Genomic DNA, 17009 nt, shown 5'->3' with positions numbered 1-17009 from the left:
GAGGCCATCATCAAGGCCAATGCCAGTTTTTCCAATGACAAATACCTTGTTTCGGCTCCCAGCAATGTCTTGCTGACATAATAGATGGGCAGATGTTGAATTCCTTCCGCACGGACCAACACTGCGCTAATTACGTACTGAGAGACTGCCAGGTACAGGAAGAGTTCTTCTCCAGGTATTGGGGTGACCAGCAATGGTGGAGAAGACATGTACTCTTTCAAGCTTTCCAGAGCTTGGTCCCATTCTTCGTCCCATTCGAACTTGGCTTTTAGTGCATGGAAGAATGGTCGTAGTCTGTCCGATGACCGGCTTATGAACCGATTGACCGCAGCTGCCATGCCGGTGAGATGCTGCACTTATTTTACTGAGTTTGGTCTCTCCAAATCCTGGATTGCTTTGATCTGGGAGGGGTCTGCTTCTATACCCCGGTTGGTCACAAGGAAGCCCAGGAATTTGCCAGATCCTACTCCGAATGCACACTTGGATGCATTGAGGCGCAACTTGTGCTTCTTCAGGATCTCAAACATCTCGCCTAGGTCCTTGAGATGGACATTCTCATCCTTGCTCTTGACCACCATGTCATCGATGTAACCCTCCATTGTTCTGCCTAACAATGGTTCAAACATCTTGGTGACCATCCGTTGGAATGTTGCCCCTGCGTTCTTTAGGCCAAAGGGCATGACCTTGTAACAGTATAGTCCTCTTGGAGTTGTAAAGGATGTGACCTCCTGGTCTGGTTCATGCATGGCAATTTGATGGTAGCCTCTATATGTATCCAGAAAGCTAAGTCGGTTGTGCCCCGCCGTTAGGTCGACCAGTTGATTTATCCGTGGTAGAGGAAAGCTGTCTTTCGGACATGCCTTGTTGACTGTTTTGTAGTCGACAAAGACACGCCACTTGCCATTCTTTTTTGGCACCACGACTGTGTTGGAGATCCATCTTGGGTAGTGCACCTCTCTAATTGCTCTTGCCTCCAGCAGGTTTCCTACTTCTTCTGCCACTATCTCGGTATAGTGGAGTACCGATCTACGGGTGCGTTAAATGATTGGTCTGGCGGATGGGTAGACATTGAGTTGGTGACAAATGAAGTTGGGATCAATGCCTAGCATGTCGTATGGTGTCCAGGCAAACACTTCGATATTAGAGGTTAAAAATTCCAAGACCTTTATTCTCTCAGTGCTGGACAACGATGAACCGAGCAAAAAGAACTTATCCGGGTTCTTTTCATCTATTCTTACCTCTACCAAGTCTTCCACCGCTTTCTGATTTGCTGCTTTGCCTACATCTGCGAACAGTTCATTGCTCTCAGGTTCTTCCACCGAATGAACGTATCCTTTGGCAGCGCGGCTGCCATTCACCGTGATAAAGCATTGCTTGGACATAATCTGATCTCCATAGACCTCTTCAATTACACCGGTATCGTTGGGGAACCGCATTACTTGGTGGTAGGATGACGCCACCGATCGCATGGCATGCAGCCATGTTCTGCCCAAGAAGATGTTATAAGTGGAGGGGACCTTTAATACCCAGAACTCCACTTGTTTCGTCACGCTTCCTGCCTTGATTGGGAGGATTATTTTGCCAATGGGCCATTCTGGCATGGAGTTGAATCCAATCAGGGGAGATACGGCAGGTGCCAAGCCTTTATCTTGTAACGTCAACTGTTTAAAGGTGTCGTAGTACATTATTTCACATGAACTGCCTTGGTCTATCAAAAGCCGCTTGACGTCAAAATCCTTGACTCAGAGAGTGATAACCAAGGCATCATTGTGAGGGCAATATATCCTTGCCAAGTCCTTATCCGAAAAAGACATGACGTTTGTGGCCTCTGTCTTCCCCTTCTTGATGGCAAGTTGGGCACTTTGTACCTCTCTTAAATGCTCAGCCTTTTTGATTGATCCTCTGAGCTCGCATACACGCTCAGGTTCGAAAACTCCATGTATCACATTGATAACGCCTTGAGGTGGGGCATCGATTGGCATTCCGTTAGGGTTGTTATGGTCCTGGGGGGCTGGTTGGGTCCCTCCTTCAATGTATTTATCCAGGTGACCTGCTGCCACCAACTCCTCCAAGTGCCATCTCAATGGCGTGCAATTTTCAGTGCGGTGCCCCTTTTCTTTGTAGAAGGCGCACCGTGATCTTTCGTCATAGTCCTTCTGAGCTTCCCTAAGCTTAGCTGGCCATCTGACGAAAGGCTCATCCCGTATTTCACTTAGAATTCGGTAGATCGGTTTCTTGAAGACCGTGGTTATGGCAGTGCGGACTCTCAACCATATTTTATCTTGGTCCTCTTCGTTGTCTCGTCTGCCTCGTCCGTTTTTGCTTGGACGGTCTACCGCGTTGACTTTTGCTGAGGCCTTCTTCTCTGGTACTGTGGTCGTGCCATATTTTGTTTAGGCACATGCACCATCCTCTTCTACCCTGATGTGCTGATGCACTCTTTCCATCAAGGCTTCCATGGTGAGGGGTGGTGTCATGGTGATTGAGTCCCTTAGTCTGTTCCCGACCGGAAGGCCTCTCTTGTATTGTGCAATGGCGAGATTGGTGGAACAGTCCCCAATCTGGTTGAATGTCTCCCAGTAGCGACTATTGTAGGACCTTAATGTCTCTTTTTCGCCCATGTCGATGGAGAGTAGCTGGTCAATCTCCACCGGGGTTTTGGTGTTTGTTCTGAACCTTGTGACAAACGCCTCCGCCAATTGCGCCCAGGAGGCTATGCTGCCTTCTGGAAGTTTTTCAAACCAAGTTAAGCCTAGATCGCCAAGGCTTGACGGGAAGAGGATGCACATTAGAGCCTCGTTTCGCCGATATACCGCCATAACCTGGTGAAAGTGGCTTAGGTGAATGTAGGGGTCCGTCTTCCCCTCGTACGTAGTGAATTTGGGCTGAAGGAAGCCTGTAGGTAGGGGCGCGTTTTCAATTGCTGGAACGAACGGCGAGGTCTGCAGCCTTGCTAATGCTTTGTCCGTCGGTTCGTAGGCAGGGTGTGGTAACGGCATTCCAACCTCGACGCTTCTATGCGATCGAGGAGCCAATCGTTGAAGGGCAGAAACTCTGTGAGGGTCGCGCACCCTGGTGTCCTCCTTCCATCGTGCCTTTTCTTCCAGCATGATCCGCAAATCGGATGATCTTGGCAACTCCGTATGTTTGGATGATGTTTGGTGCGAGTGTGAGGGTCGGTAGGTACTTTCCCTCTGTGTAAGACCTCAATGATCTCGTTCTCTTAGACCTGGAGTAACGAGTTCTGGAGGTTCTAGACTGAGTATCGCCTGTCCTGAGGCTTCTACTCTCTGCTTGTGATGGTGTGGAATGCCTTCTATGGTCTTCTGAGCGGCGAGGGGGCGTCTTGTCTTTGCGCCCCTCTCCTGTCGCTACTCCTTTTCCCTTCATCTGGCGCTTCAAGGCCTCCATGTCCGCCGCCATCTTCCTTATTAATTTGTCTTGCTCCTTCACGCGGTCCTCCAGAACTTGAGGATCAATCCTCCGCCTTTGCCTGTCAGGACTTTGTAAACGAGAGTGACGGGGGCTGTTAGTCCGCCTCCCCCTAGTATCCCTCCTGGAGTTATGTCGTTGGGGCTCCAAGTCCACCATGGGAGGGTGTAGACACCCCATTTTTGACCGACCTTGAGACTCAGACATCACCAGTTGAGCGCTTGGTGATACTGCATATCGTGCTCGTCCAGAAGTTTTAGAGTCTCGGCTGCGAGCCTTGCCTCCGGACTTCCGGACTCTTTTGTGCTTTGCCTCGGTTTGCGAACCAGGCTCGGTTTTCTCTGTTTCTTTTCCTGAGGGGAGGGAGAGGTCCTGTAGACCATCTCTTAGTGGCCGTGGGCTACATTTTGTGGCTGTAGGCCATTTTTCCCATTTCGGAGCCCGGTTCCCGATTTTCGGAGCCGTCAGGCCGTGTGCCTCGGTTCGGGACCGCTTAACCATCTCCTATTACTCTGGTTTTTGGCATGCATATTATTTTCTCCCTTTTTAGGGACACTGAGGTCTGAGAGACCCACTTCGTGGTCAAACACCACTCCCGGTGCCTAACAGCCAGTTTTCGGGGCCTCGGGCTGCGCGTTTCGGCCCCCGAACCTTCATTTTGCATCGGTTTGGGCTCATTTTTGGTGGAGACCTCATTTTTGGTGGAGAGCTTGTAGGAGGGTGGGAGGCCAGCAATTTTGCTGAAAAGCCAACTTCTTTTTGGTCAAAAGTGGTTCAGCATGAATCCGGGAAGGAGAAAAATTTGCGCGGCTTCACCGAAACGGGCGTAACTCTTTGCACAAGAGGAATTAAGATATGAGGCCACCACCATTGGAAAGCTTACTTCCGGGGATTCATTTTTCACTCAAGAATCTCCCAAGTCCAAGTCCGGGGGGGGGGGGGAGATGTGGTTGGTTGAAGTCTGGTTGGACCGAATCTGCGCGGCTTCACGGAAAAGGGCATAACTTTTTCTACAGGAGGAATTTTAATGCAAGGTTTGCACCATTGGAAAGCTAACTTCTGGGGCTTCATCCTAGGGGGTGGCCGGCCACTTTTTTCCCTTTGACCTAGCCGGCCGGCTAGGGGAAGTGGCCGGCCGGCCAACTGCAGCAAAAATGTCAGGCCAGCCTGCTTCTTCAGGTTGAGTACATTCCAGCTGTGCCTTGGTTTTCCCCCCAAAATATCTATATCCGGGGGACCCTTTTGGAGGAAAAAGAGGCCTTATTTCCCTCCACTTTTGCCTAGACTCTTCTCTCCGTCTCTTGCCTAGATAGTTGGCCTCCCAACTCAAGAGAAAGGGTTACAAGAATTGCTTTGAAGGTATAGATACATATCTCTCCATTTCCTTCAAGTTTTGGCTCCATTTCTTCATCATCATCAAGCTCTACCACCACCACTCCATTCCAGCAGCAAGGGGGGGAATTCCAGCAGCTTAGAGTCATCAAAGTTGGTCCAAGAAGCAACAAAAGCATTGGTCTTCAAGGGTAAGTCCACTTTCCCTCTTTTCTAGCTCATTTTTGCACCATTCCTCTAGCCATCTTGCTTACTGTTTTAGGCTCTTACCCTAACTGAAACTAGGCCTATTTTGAGCTATTCTACATGTTTGTTGAAGGGTTCAACCCTATTTGAGAATCCCACCTCACACTTGTTTCAATACCTCTTTGTATGTCAATATTTTGCATGCTTTTTCTAGCCTATGTGTGATCTTTTTTGGAGCCTGATGTAAACTGTAAATGGACTTATTTTGAGCCCCTCTTCAACATTGAAGAAGGGCTCAACACTGTTTGGGACCTCCATGTGCCACTTCATGTTATATCCCCTCTTTGGTCCCCATTTTTGCATGCTTTGGCAGCCCATTGTGCTTCTGTTTTTGGTCTTTTTACAGAACTGAAAATAGTCTTATTTTGGCCCATTCTTCATGTTTCATTAAGGGCTCAACACTATTTGGGACCTCCATGTGCCACTTCATGTTATATCCCCTCTTTGGTCCCTTTTTTTTTGCATGATTTATTAGCCTATCTTGCTTCTGTTTTTGGGCGATTTTAAGAACTGTAAAAGATTATATTTTGGGCCCCTCTTCAACTTTGTTGAAGGGCCCTAACCTGTTTGGGGTCAGCAGCTGTGAGTTGCTTCTTAATCTCATGTTTAGGGCCATTTCTTGCATGCTAGTTTTGCCCTGTTTTTGTTTGCTGTTTGGCCATGCTTTGAACTGAAAAAGTGCTTATTTATGGGCTGCCTTGCTACCGTCTATTCATTGCATATCCATATCGTGCATGTTTGGTATAGCTATAGGCCATTTCGGGTGCCAAAATTCATGTTTCGGGAGAGATTCCATGCATCGGGTGTACTTTCGCCTCATTTCGGGGCTGTTTTCCCCCACATTTCAGTGCTGAAATTCTATTAGCATGTTTGCATATCATTTTCCATGCCATTGCATTGCATATGCCATTGCCTCGATTTGCGTGCCCGTGTGCACACATTTCGAGGCGCTTCATTTTCATCCATCGGCCTCTTATGTGAGTGTGGCTGAGGCTCTCTCATGTTGGTGTAAGCCCATTATTGCATTGCATATGCCATTGCCTCGATTTACGTGCCCGTGTGCACGCGTTTCGAGGCACTTCATTTTCATCCATCGGCCTCTTATGTGAGTGTGGCTGAGGCTCTCTCATGTTGGTGTAAGCCCATTATTGCATTGCATATGCCATTGCCGCGATTTGCGTGCCCGTGTGCACGCGTTTCGAGGCACTTCATTTTCATCCATCGGCCTCTTATGTGAGTGTGGCTGAGGCTCTCTCATGTTAGTATAAGTCCATGTTGCATTCTATATGCCATTTTAGCCTTATTGCATTGCATATGCCATTGTCTTGATTTGCGTGCCCGTGTGCACGCGTTTCGAGGCACTTTATTTTCATCCATCGGCCTCTTATGTGAGCGTGGCTGAGGCTCTCTCATGTTAGTGTAAGCCCCTATCATATTTCCATGTCATTTGCATTGCGTATGTCATTTCCTCAGTTTGCGTGCCCGTGTGCACGCATTTCGAGGCATCTCATTTTCACAGCATAGTGCATACTAGGTTGTATCTTAGATCGCATTCTGTCATTTTCCCAATTTGCGTGCCTGTGTGCACGCATTTCGAGGCATCTCATTTTCATAGCATTGTGTATGTTAGGATTGTATCTTAGTTGTATTTCATGCATGTCATGCATATTGCATCGTGTTCGGGATAGGAGTTAGCCCGGGCACGGGAAACGAGGTGCATTTCGTACTCCGAGTGACGGAATGTATCTCAATTCCCCAGTCACCGACACTCCGGATCATCCATGATGGAGCTAGGTCTTATTGTGTTTTCATGTGCATTCATTCTATATTGAGTTGTGCAATTCGACTCCTCGGCCATCATGCCTCGGTATGCGTGATTGGTGGTACGAGGATCGAGGCATGCATATATTTGTGAAAATACATTGCTATGCCCCTTTCCTGCTCTCTGTTGCAGCAAAACAAAGAATCAGCAACTTTTCAGAGCTTGGCACGCATTTCAAGAACAGGTGTAAACAGAGGCAAATTAGGGCATCCCAGTGGATTTCCACGCGAAGTAGCCCAAACATACATCATTAATCAGAAGCAAGGCAGTCCCTAGCTTGCACGCCAGTTTTACAGCTTTCTTAGTTAATTTGTTAATTAATTAGGAATTTGTATATTATTTGGACTGTAATATTCATTCATTCAGGACTGTATATTTATTCGGACCCTCTGCGCGAGGGCACAACTGTAATAAGTGTGCGTGAGTGTGATGTATGTCTTCCAAACCCACGTCTTTCTTCCCTTTTATTTACCCGCTTATGATGGTTAGATTATGGCATATTTCAATTAGCATACAGTATGATAGCATGTTTGCATTCATTCATCTGTTTTGCATGCACCGGGCTCGGCGTATCATACTAACTGCATTGTATTTTCAATTCCAAATTGAATACATGATAGTTGTAGCATCTCATATGCCATGTTTAAAATAGCCGAGCCTGTTATAGTTGCATTTTGCATGTGTTGCATTAGGCATTTCTGTATACTTAGGGTCATGCATGATTTCTAATACAGTTTTTGTTTTGGCTTGGAGTACTCGGTAAGCTTTATGCTTTAGTATCCTTGCATGCGTGTGAGTGAATGCCATGAATAGCATGCTTACCATGAGGCTAATTGCTTATGTGATATAACTACTTGAATGCCTGTGGGTGAAGGTCAGGTTACTTGGATTGGAACGAATCATTGACTGCGAGTTTTAAGCCCACTAGATAGTGGCAAAACCATCTTTTCTAAGCCCATCCGAGGGTGGCAAAATCTGCATTTTAAGCCTACTTGCGAGTAACAAATCATCTTTCAAATAAACAAGCATGAAATGTTTTGTTCCAATTCGGGCGACCCAGTCTATACTTATATGCTGTGTGCATCACATAGTAACATAGGCTAATAACCGGAATAAGAACATACAATGTTTTCAAAAAAAGATATCATGGTTAGTAGAGGCCGGTCTCTGACCGGGCGAGCGGGGGTGCTCACGAAGTGACCTTCCCTAATCGTACCCAAGTTCCCGAGCCGAGGCAACTTTGGTGATGACGGACACGTGGCCTTAGGCAACGAGTCAGGGTTTCCTAAATTTCCCAAAAATAAAATATTTAGGTGGCGACTCTGTATCTGGAAAAGCAGTCCATGTTTGGCACTTCTTTCAAAATCTGTTTTCTCAAAACGATTTGCCGGATTTAGACTCTTTGGTTCAGATTAAGAACCGTAACACAAATTGAGTCCGAACTGTAACATGAGGCCCACGGGCGCGTCTACAGTTTCTGGCGACTCTGCTGGGGATTTAGAGAACTTGACTCGAACTCTTGATATCTATTTTTGACTACACTTGTGTGTTTCTTTGCATTGCGTTTGCATTGGTGCGCCTAGGACACCGTGTTTGCCATCTGCTATTCCTGAACGGTTTGCCGGAGGCTTGTCTTGTCAAGGCATGACCATAAGGCTGACCGGTTGTGGGCTCTGCCAGTATGGGAACACAAACCCCGGTTTTACCGAGGCACCCTCTTTGACCATTCGACCTAGTGCATATTCTGTTCCATAATGACCATTCCAAACTAGGACAGGTTGCTTACCCGTTTATAGGTTGTTTGAAACCGCTGCGTGCGTAGTGAAACCCTAGCTCCTGACAAAATAGGACAGGGAAACCCTACCCCAACATAGGGGTGTTTTGGCTCTCACTTGTCTGCTATATGCTTTAGAGTGCGTCTCTACAGGAATGCATGTATTAGTTTGCAAGTCTGGGCATCAGGCCTGCGGGCATTACTATCAGTATTTGGGAGTCAGTTTTACCTGTGGGTATCAGACTCAGATTTGGGGCAGAATTTTGGGGCAGAATTCAGTAAAGAGCACACTCATTCAGATAGGCTCATATTTGTTCAGGTGAAATCAGGCTGAGATGCTGCATGTTTCCCCTTTTGCTAGGCAGTCTTGGAACCATAGCTTCAGAAGGCTTCGATATCCCCCGGGTACATTGGACTAGTGCTGATAGACTTTGTTAGGTCAGAAATTCAATTCAAGGGCAACCAGTGTTCTTTCGCTGAGGCAAGGTAAAGAAAAGCCGGTCAGGGCTCATCTGTTCATCTAATCCGTTAGTCGCCAGTCACATCACCTTTGTTCAGACTCAGCAGACCGTGATGGCACAAGGTTCGGAAGAATTTGCGGCCGTGATGGCAGCGCTAAATCAGGGAACTGCCATGCAGGCTGAGACCAGTATTGAAACACAGCGCCCATCTGGGGCATCTGCCTCACATCCAGCTTTGGGACCCTAGCCGAACTTTGACCCAATTCCGCCAGTTGAAGATTTGCAGTGTCTGAATCCTCGAGAAGGCTTGGCTCAAGCTCAGGTGCTCAGACCCCTGGTGCAGCCTAATGAGAGAACTCAACCCTTTCATGTTGATGAGTTCAATCTGACTGCAGTGAAAATTGCAAACCTTGAGAAGCAATTCAAAAAGGCACAGGGCCTTAACTCCATTCCTGACATTGAGGATGGGCGCACCGAGGTTGCCGTCCGACTCCCAGACAGATTCAAAATGCCATATATCGACCGTTTCGATGGGTCTGGAGATCCAATGGTACATATCCGACTTTTCTTAGATGTCTTGAAGCCGATGGGTCTGACTAAGCCACAGAAACTCTCTCTGTATGGAAGAACCCTGTCGGGTGTAGCAGCCACTTGGTATGCCAAATTGGAGGATACAGTGAAGCAAAACTGGGAAGAACTGGCTGAGGCCTTTGTCGATCAGTATTCCTACAATACCCAAGTTGAAATGACCATCCAAGAGCTTGAAGCAACTCGCCAGAACCCAACAGAGCCTTTTGTGGAATTCGTTGCAAGGTGGAGAGCAAAGGCAGCACAAATGACAGATCGTCGCCCTTCTGAGAGGGATCAAGTGCAGATGATGGTGCGAAACCTCGAGCATGATATGTTGCAAAAGTTGATAGTCGCTCCACTATTCACTTTCAAAAGTTTGCATGAACTGGGGGTTCAAGTCGAGAATGCGTTCAACAGCGGGATCATTCACAGGACAAGGGAACTAACAAGGAAGGTGATTTCAGGGAGTACCAACGCTGGTAGTAGCGCTATTCCCAAACCCACCGAAATCAATACAGTCGCCACAGCCGACCCTTTTGCCAAACCAAGCCTACAAACAGCTGGCCCAGCCCGAACTCAGGGCAGAACTTTCACTCCCCTCTATATGAGCCTGACTAGCACACTAAAAGCCTTAATAGAAAGAGGGCATCTCAAGCCCCTCGATCCTCAACCTCTTCCTGACCCACTCCCAGCCAGACATAACCCCTCGAAGTACTGTATGTACCATCAGCATCGCGGTCATGGCACCGACCATTGCTACCGTCTTCGTCATGAGGTCCAAAATCTCATCGACAACCGGACGATAGCTCCACCTTCAGACCCCAATGACCAAACATCTCCTGTCTACCTCAATCTCATCCATATACTGCCATCCACCTATGACCCCAGCATATACATCACCCCGGCCCATCTACCCAAACTTGAGGTGTTTATCCCAGAAATTATGGACTTATGCATGATGGGTGCACCTGAACCTCAATCATCTCAAGCCCATGAGCCCACTACTTCTGAGCTGAAGAGAATGATCGAAGATCTTCAAAGGACTGTGACAGATCTGGCCTCCGGAACATTGGCTCCATCATCGAGCACACCACATACCGGGAACTTCATGTCAAAAAGCTCCCCAATCTTGGGACGGGCTGCATTTGAAGAAGACCGATCCCTTGACCAAGTGAAGGCGAGTGATGAAAACAAGATAGGGGCGGACATGGATCCCAATGGACATCTTCTGTTGGCTGTTGAGGCTTTGAAAGCCGAGGGACTGAACAAAGAGCAAGTCCTCGCAGTTGTTGCAAAAGCTGTGGATGACACTTTCGCTACTCAGGTTGAAGGCAGTCCGAATCAAAGGGAACATCGGGGGAAGGGCTGTCATACCAGAGACGATCCTGTTATCTCTAATCCTCCACTCGGAAGAGATCGGCAAACCAGGCCAGCACCTGCCAATCCCTTTGCTGGTGCGCCCAGTAAAAATCCACAAGCCTTGAGGTACCAACCCCGAGGTCGGAGGGTCTTCCATGCCCTCTATATGCCTTTGTCCAAAGCTCTCCAAATCCTTGTTGGACAAGGCCATCTCAAACCCCTTGAGCCTCGGCCTCTCTCGAACCCTCTTCCAGCTACACATGATACTACCCAGTACTGCGCGTACTATCAACAAACTGGCCATACTACCAACGCCTGCTTCCGTCTTCGCCATGAAGTACAGGATCTATTTGACAATGGGGTCATCCCCGCACCAAGTCTTGCAAAGTCTATCGGCACTTGATCAGTGAACTTGTAGGGGATAATGTGATGTGATCGAGGGATGAACCACCTGCGGGCGGCGTTCAGTTTATTTCAGATATGGTGTATGGCACACACTGTTTTGAGCATTTGTGAATGCTGGTTTTTGTGCTGTCTGACTTCGGTATTGGGTCAGTCTTGTTGTTTTGTACAGAGTCAGTCTTTTCTTACTGAGTCAGTAGGGTCTGTCTTGTTGTATCGAGTCAGTCCTGTTGTACAGAAGCCAGATGATTCCGGGGGTGTTACCTCGGATATCATTATTTTGTTTTGCGTCTGTCTTTTCACTTCCTTGTGAGTCTGTTTCTGCCTTGGAGCCAGTTGTACCAACAGATTTGAATGAAACAGTAGTGGTTTTTCACGCTTTGTGCTTGCTTCTGCTTTGTGCCAGTTGTGCTAGAAAGTTTGAATGAAACAACAGTACTTTTCGCCTACTCTTCTACACCCCAAAATCATTCCATTGACCTAAGTTTTTCAAAGTTTTTGAACACTGCGGTGAAAACGAAGAGGAAGGGATTCCTCGGGTTTTGCAAAATTTTGATCAATTGAGAGAAAGAGAGGCATGCTAAGCCCTTAATGATTGAGATCATGCTTGTTAGCGTGAGTACTGGGAAGGATCCTGGCTTGATCCAGATTGGTTCTACACTATCTTCAGCGCGAGCGATTTGTCGCTTTCTTAAAAATTTTCAAAAACAAAATGTTTTGCGCGGTCCTGCGAAGACTTGTGTGGAATCGCTCTTGAGATTGTGCAGCTTAGGATCGCTCTCAGCCTCGAGACTCGAGCCCTTGCTTTCAAACCTTGGGCCCATTCAGAACGTTCAACGGTCAACTACAATGTGAGGCCTGTGTGGCCAGATTCAAAGCAGCCCTCGAACAAAAGGCAAGGAAGTCGGGTCAAGAAGATCAGGTCTCATCAGAAGAAGCTTACGAAGCTAGAACAGCAGCCATTCTCCTGGATTCAGATGACTTCGGGATCTCAAAACCATTTGACATGGACAAAGCTACACTTTTACCCTTTGAGAGGCTCGCTGGGCCGAAAACCCGGAAGGGCGGCTCAGGCAAAAGTTAGAGCAAGAAAAGAAGAAAAAGAAAAAAAAAAGAAAAGAGAAAAGAAGAAAAAGAACAAAAAAAAGAGAGAAAAGAAGAAAAAGAACAAAAAAAAAAGAGAAAAGAACAAAAGAACAAAATGAAGAAAAATGCAAAGAAAAGAACAAAAAAGAAAAATCAAAAAAGAAAAGAATTGAAAAAAGAAAGAAGAACAAATCTCGCAAGGTCAAAAACCCGCAACAGGCGCCTTGGCAAAAGTTAGAGCATAAAAAGGAGAGGTTAATACCCGAGTGTACCTTAACCCCGAACTACGTAAGGCTTGATTCCCATCTTTGGGATACGTAGGCAACTTCATTCTGAAGTCCAGCCCTAAAACACTTCAAATTCGATCATGTCCATGTAATGGTTCTGATAATCTTTACCTTCTCTGTATCCGAGAGTTCGGTTGCAATCATCACTTCGAGGACTGATTATAATGCGCTGCGGTGCCATTCACACAAGGGGCAACTTTCCGTTGCCATTCAATGCACCGCGGTGTCATTCAAACAAGGGGCAACTTTCCGTTGCCATTCAATGCGCTGCGGTGCTATCCAAACAAGGGGCAACTTTCCGTTGCCATTCAGAACGCCGCAGTGTCATTTCAAACAAGGGGCAACTTTCCGTTGCCATGCAGTGTCTTTCAGACAAGGGGCAATTTTCCATTGCTATGGATCCGAGGTTGTGCATCTCGAGAGTAGGTTCCGTGCTCGTTGAGCAGTGGTCGTTTGCAAAAATAGTTTTTGAGAATTTTTACTGAAGTTGACTAATCTTCTTGAAAAGTACTCCAGTTTTCAAAACTGGACCATTTCTCGGACCCAAAAAAAGGAAAATTTTCAGTGCTCATAGCCTGACTTGCATGATTTTCAAATCAAAAATTGAACAAGCATGTTAATCTAACTTTCATGTTGGTCAAAATCGTTTTAAAACCAAAATAAAAAATGGTCAAAATGATGAAATAGGGGCACAGTTGAGTCAGACGTTCTGTCTTCCTCCTGTTGTCAACTTACTTGCTAGAAAAGGAACTCTACTTGCCGAAAGGGCACCATATTCGCCAGAAAAGGGCACCACTGAGGCTGATCACAAAACGGCTGAAGGTTCCCTCATCCTCCAAGCAACAAGGTATCAAGCCAAGTGCGAAGCACGAACCGGAATGGGACAAGATATTCCACTCCTTTATCTAGACAAGTCTGATCACGTCCAAACTCCCCGACAGAGCATCGTCAACCGATGTCAGCTGCAGATTTGCTACACACCCAATTGTAGCGCAGCCCTTCTTTGGAAGAAATTCACTGTTGTGAACAAGAATCAAAAGCTGGTAGAATACCAGGGGCAAGGGCCCACGACTTCCTGTTTATCCATCAATCGCCCAGGGGAGGGATTGAAAAAAACGAGAGATTGAAGAATAGAGAGATGTGCGATGAGAGAAAAAGTGAGAAGAGGGCTTTTTTAGAAAAATAGAGCTTGAGGGCCGAGTGATGTGAGGATCACAAATGAGAAAGGGCGGGAAACAATACCCGGGGAAACAGGCTCCATGTGCACATTTGAGTCTTGTGTTTTATTTTGTTTGTCTCAATTCTTACTTTGAGTCGTTCCGAGCGTGTCTCGATGTATCTAGGTTGTGTGCCTTTTATTTCCTTGTTGAGTCGTTTTGCTGTGTTCAGTTGTAGGCTCAATACTCGGTCGAGAACTCATTTCTCAATTTCAAAAAAATCATCTTGTGCTCAGAGTGTTGTGCCATTCTCCACAGTTGTGCAAAACAGGATTTGTTCTTTCATAAAACTGCAGGGTCCACCCCCGATAAGTGTGAACGGTAAAACAAGGACCTATCTGAAGCTATATAAGTTCCGGACTACAAAGCAAAAGAAAATAGGGAAAATTTTGAGCATCTGAGTGTGTTTCACCTTCAGAAAATTCTGAGATTGCATTCCATATGTACCTCTTCAGGCCTTGTCAGTGCTCTGAAGAATGAGTATGCCTCTACTCCAAATTTAAGCATGCTTCAAGTCAGAACGGCCATTAAAGCAGCAGCAGCAGATGTTACCTCTCGCCAATATGAACAGGGTGTGCCCTTTTGAGCTAAGTGTGTTGCAAAGTCCTCTAAGAGGTAAATCAGAGGCACCAGAGTACATATTTGATGTTCCTCTACTACATAGAATGTGAACTTTCATATACACTGTTGTTGCATGTGTGCCGCGCGTCGTTATGATTCGTGCATAGGATATGCTTGCTTTCAAAATTGTGTAGATTGTGCTTTCATACTTGCATAGAAAATGCCTGTATCTTTTGCATGGAAAATGCCCCCATACTTGCATAGGAGATGCATTCAATCGCACTATTTTGTGCAGTTTACATTCGCACTATTTTGTGCAGTTTACATTCGCGCTATTTTGCGCATCGCACTGTTTTGTGCAGTTTATCATTCGCGCTATGTTGCGCACCTCCATCGCACTGTTTTGTGCAGTTTATCATTCGCGCTATTTTGCGCACCTTAATCGCACTATTTTGTGCAGTTTATCATTCGCGCTATTTTGCGCACCTCCATCGCACTGTTTTGTGCAGTTTATCATTCGCGCTATTTTGCGCACCTCAATCGCACAGTTTTGTGCAGTTTATCATTCGCGCTATTTTGCGCACCTCAATCGCACTGTTTTGTGCAGTTTATCATTCGCGCTATTTTGCGCACCTCAATCGCACTATTTTGTGCAGTTTACATTCGCGCTATTTTGCGCATCGCACTGTTTTGTGCAGTTTATCATTTTCGCTATTTTGCGCACCTTCTTCGCACTGTCTTGTGCATTTCAAATCAATCGCGCTGCTTAGCGTATCGCACTATTTTGTGCATTGTACCATTCGCGTTATCTTGCGCATCTCACCTGTACTTGTTAGTGCATTGTATCGCGCTATCTTGCGCACCTTATCTGTATCGCACTGTTTTGTGCATTCACCTTGCTCGTACTGTTTTGTACACCTTTAGCATCGCACTATTTTGTGCATCTTTTTAGCACTGTCTTGTGCACTCCCTGGTCCAGGAGACCTTAAATCCTCCGGTCTAAGGAGACCTTAAATCCTGCATCATCATTCGCGCTATTCTGCGCATAGCACTTGCATTTCTTCGCACTGTCTTGTGCACTCCACGGTCTAGGAGACCTTAAATCCTCTAAAGGTGCAAATCCTTTGGTGTTTGTCGTGCCCGAACGACTTCCGGTGGTCTGGTATAGCCACTTGCCTATGTTTGCGGTGAGTTCCTAGGAGACCAACTGAGACGGTGGAAACTAGAGTTCGAATGGCTTATGCCTAGAACGCAAAGGTTCGGGATTTCCGAGACTAAAGTCTGGTTTAAATACCCAGGGGTGTATCCTCGGCTTGAAATCTGTATGGCAGCCCCATAGATTGAGATAGCATCTGTATGCACCTCAATTCTGGATACTGATCCAACCTAGTCTGTCACCTTGTTGGAGAATAGGGAAAGCTGCAACCATAGTCAGGGAGAAAAGTAGTACCTGTGGTTCAACTGAGAAGAAGCGGGAGATCCCCAGCAGCATGAGGTAAGTCATTGCCAATTGCCCCTGTGAGGTACCTTCACTTCCTAGCTATTACATTGCATTTCAGTTATTACATTACAGTGCATTGCATGAATCCTCAATTATCAAACCGGCTTCGCGTAGCGTATAAGTCCAATTTTCAAACCGGCTTCGCGTAGCGTATAAGTCCAATTATCAAAATCTTCCTGCATATCGCTTTGCATTTTGCCCCCTTGCCTGCGGGCATGCCTGCGGGCACGCCTGCGGGCACATCTCTGTTTATCTTGTACGTTTGTCTAAGTCTTCGGCCTTGTCAAAAATGGGTCGTCTCTGGGCTTTGACATTCACTTCCGTCACTTATGACTTTCGAGTTCTGTCAAAGAAGGGCAACTGTAGACACCCCATTTTTGACCGACCTTGAGACTCAGACATCACCAGTTGAGCGCTTGGTGATACTGCATATCGTGCTCGTCCAGAAGTTTTAGAGTCTCGGCTGCGAGCCTTGCCTCCGGACTTCCGGACTCTTTTGTGCTTTGCCTCGGTTTGCGAACCAGGCTCGGTTTTCTCTGTTTCTTTTCCTAAGGGAAGGGAGAGGTCTTGTAGACCATCTCTCAGTGGCCGTGGGCTACATTTTGTGGCTGTAGGCCATTTTTCCCATTTCGGAGCCCGGTTCCCGGTTTTCGGAGACGTCAGGCCGTGTGCCTCGGTTCGGGACCGCTTAACCATCTCCTATTACTCCGGTTTTTGGCATGCATCTTATTTTCTCCCTTTTGAGGGACACTGAGGTCTGAGAGACCCACTTCGTGGTCGAACACCACTCACGGTGCCTAACAGCCAGTTTTCGGGGCCTCGAGCTGCGCGTTTCGGCCCCCGAACCTTCATTTTGCATCAGTTTGGGCTCATTTTTGGTGGAGACCTTATTTTCACTGTTAGAAAGCTTGTAGGAGGGTGGGAGGCCAGCAATTTTGCTGAAAAGCCAACTTCTTTTT

Source organism: Camellia sinensis, chromosome 13 (assembly GCF_055761805.1).
Source record: "Camellia sinensis isolate YWXY chromosome 13, ASM5576180v1, whole genome shotgun sequence".
NCBI classification, from domain to species: Eukaryota; Viridiplantae; Streptophyta; class Magnoliopsida; order Ericales; family Theaceae; genus Camellia; species Camellia sinensis.
Note: the sequence above shows the minus strand (reverse complement) of the source record.